Here is a 3,123-nt window from a genome sequence, read left to right on the forward strand (position 1 = left end):
CTTTTCTACCTTTCTGACTTTGTTTTTAACGTCTCCTATGACACCGCCTTACATTTGGCCTTGAGGCACAGGTTTACGACGCGCACAAAAAAAAAATCTAAAAAGTATTTTTAGTATTTTTTTTTTTTTTTTGCGCGCGCGTCGTAAACCTGTGCTTGAGGTGAGCGCTGACGCCTTTGAGAAAGGTTCTGGTTTCTGTCTCTTCGCTGAAACACACCATAGTCACAGGCATCGGAGAATTAATTACAGATTATATAATCAGAGTGCCCTAAGACTATTTTAGACGTTTTAGAGGTATAGATAAAAAAACGATAAAAATCATACTCTACATGGTACTATAGACGGGAATTAAAGGATGGAAACTCACAGACTCAAAATTTCTAACCCGCCTACCTGTAACGGCTATAAAAACAAATTTCTAGTACATCGTCATAAGAACGGTTACTACCGTTGAAAAAGCGATAATTTTCCTTTCAAAATCACACACATCCTACACATATATGTAAAGTGCCGTTATTAAGACGATATAAGCCCCATTATGACAAACATATTGAAAATCATCTAATTGAAATTCATACTATCTGTGTGGCCGATATAACATGCATGAGCGAGGTTTCGGCTGCAATCTCATTGGCCGGCTATAAAAAGTCTCACCTCTCGGGACGTTGTACATCTGTATATAGATTTCGCTGTTACAATTCAAACATATACAACTGTGGACTTTTTGGCGAATGGTAACTAGTATGTGAAACGAACTTGATATTTGTTGAGGAGTAATTTCTCTTTCATGAATAATCTTCTTTACAAAGCTGGTGGAAACTTGAGAATAATCTAAAATCACTCGGAATTCAAGGAGAAGATGATAGCAGATAAACTTTATTAATATTTGCGACAAGACACCACATGTTTAAAAAAAATTAACAAACAATACACAGTAACGAAATACACGGGTTAAAAACGAGGACGGAAACTTCCAACCCCAGCTTACAGTGAGGAATAACGATTACAATTAATACCAGCTAACAACGTTCTTATGATATATCGTTCTTCACCAGAAAAGATGAAGGCACCTCATCAACCAGACTATTTCTTGGGTACATAGAGACGGAAGCAGCTGCACGGTGTGTTACCACCTGACCAGTGAAGTAGAGATAGTAATAGGAGTTATCTCCCCTTCACTGCTGTGTCTTACACAGTGTACAGATTCAGATTTCAATATTGCGTTCTAGTTACTGACACACTTCCGTGTGTAACAAGAGGTCAAATCAGTGTATTACATTTTGACATGACGGAACACAATCAACATAGCATTAGTATAATACAATCAACACAACATAAGTATAATACAGAAAATAATGGACTAAATTAATCTAATTATAACAAATAAATTTCTCCAATTTCTCAATAAAACTGCTAAGTTGCGAAAGAATACGTACGTTACACAGTAAGATTAGACATTTCATTTTTGTTAGATTAGGGTTCGTAAAATAATATTTTGGTACATTGTATATGTATTTGCCGAATTTGATGAACTGATATGTGAGTACAAAAAACTAAGTAATGAAATTCGTCACCAATACCGTCAGAACAAAGGGGACAAATTCTTTCATTGCTTGGTATATTTATAGATTAGAAGTACAGCAGTATAGCCATATAGGTATAGCATCAAAGTCAGAGCGACATGTATATCCTTTATGTATTTTTCTTTAACATTTTCCATGAATGAAATAATGAGATTTTACGATAAATTTTGGGAACAAACAAAGAAAAGATATTCTTCAAGACAAGTTGATCCTGATTTCCTTTTAGATAGGGGTAAGCAGATGTTATGAATGGTTTTAAACCGGATCATAATATGGAGACAGTTTATGGATTTTAAACGTTTCCAACATATTCTCAAAACTATACACTAATTGTATGTTAGAAGCTACAGTTTTCAACACTTTAATCGGGGATGGCAGAGTAGCTACTAATCGATTAGTGTTGTTGTTCGATACTGCTAGTACAATCAGAAGCATGATTATTTTATAATATCGATTAGTGTTGTTGTTCGATACTGCTAGTACAATCAGAAGCATGATTATTTTATAATATCGATTAGTGTTGTTGTTCGATACTGCTAGTACAATAAGAAGCATTATTATTTTATAATATCGATTAGTGTTGTTGTTCGATACTGCTAGTACAATCAGAAGCATGATTATTTTATAATATCGATTAGTGTTGTTGTTCGATACTGCTAGTACAATCAGAAGCATGATTATTTTATAATATCGATTAGTGTTGTTGTTCGATACTGCTAGTACAATCAGAAGCATGATTATTTTATAATATCGATTAGTGTTGTTGTTCGATACTGCTAGTACAATCAGAAGCATGATTATTTTATAATATCGATTAGTGTTGTTGTTCGATACTGCTAGTACAATCAGAAGCATGATTATTTTATAATATCGATTAGTGTTGTTGTTCGATACTGCTAGTACAATCAGAAGCATGATTATTTTATAATATCGATTAGTGTTGTTGTTCGATACTGCTAGTACAATCAGAAGCATGATTATTTTATATTTTTTAGTTAAGGATGTATTTTTCTTAGCAGTCAAAATTTCTTGTAATAAACTTTTTTTTCTCATATAAATTTTTGGAAACAGGAGTTCAGACCATTGCAGAAAACGGAAGAAAAAACAGATGTCCGTGTTCTCGTTTTTGAGCTATTGTCTCTCAAAGATACCTAATTGACAAGATATTGAATTATATGTGAATTTTACCGTTTTGACCATAAACATGATAGATTAAAGCCGTTACTTCCTAATGAGGTGTTTGATATGTATGGGTGTTGACGGACTTTTTGTTCTAGTGGTCTTCTTTAAAAATAGACCTGTTATGATTAATAAGACACATGTTTTTTCTCAGAATAACAACTTATGCTACCCCTTAATTTTAAACTACAAAATCCACCATTTTCAGCCATTTTTGCCAAAATTAACCCGTTCTAGAAAGAGTTCTGGTATAAAACTTTTATAAATATTTTGTATATCAATAGGGAAAATATTGCTCTTTCTAAACCAGACAGAAAAATGGGGTCCGTTTGCTTGAACATGTGAAAAAATGACAAAAGTG

Source organism: Argopecten irradians, chromosome 2, assembly GCF_041381155.1.
Source record: "Argopecten irradians isolate NY chromosome 2, Ai_NY, whole genome shotgun sequence".
Taxonomy (NCBI): Eukaryota; Metazoa; Mollusca; class Bivalvia; order Pectinida; family Pectinidae; genus Argopecten; species Argopecten irradians.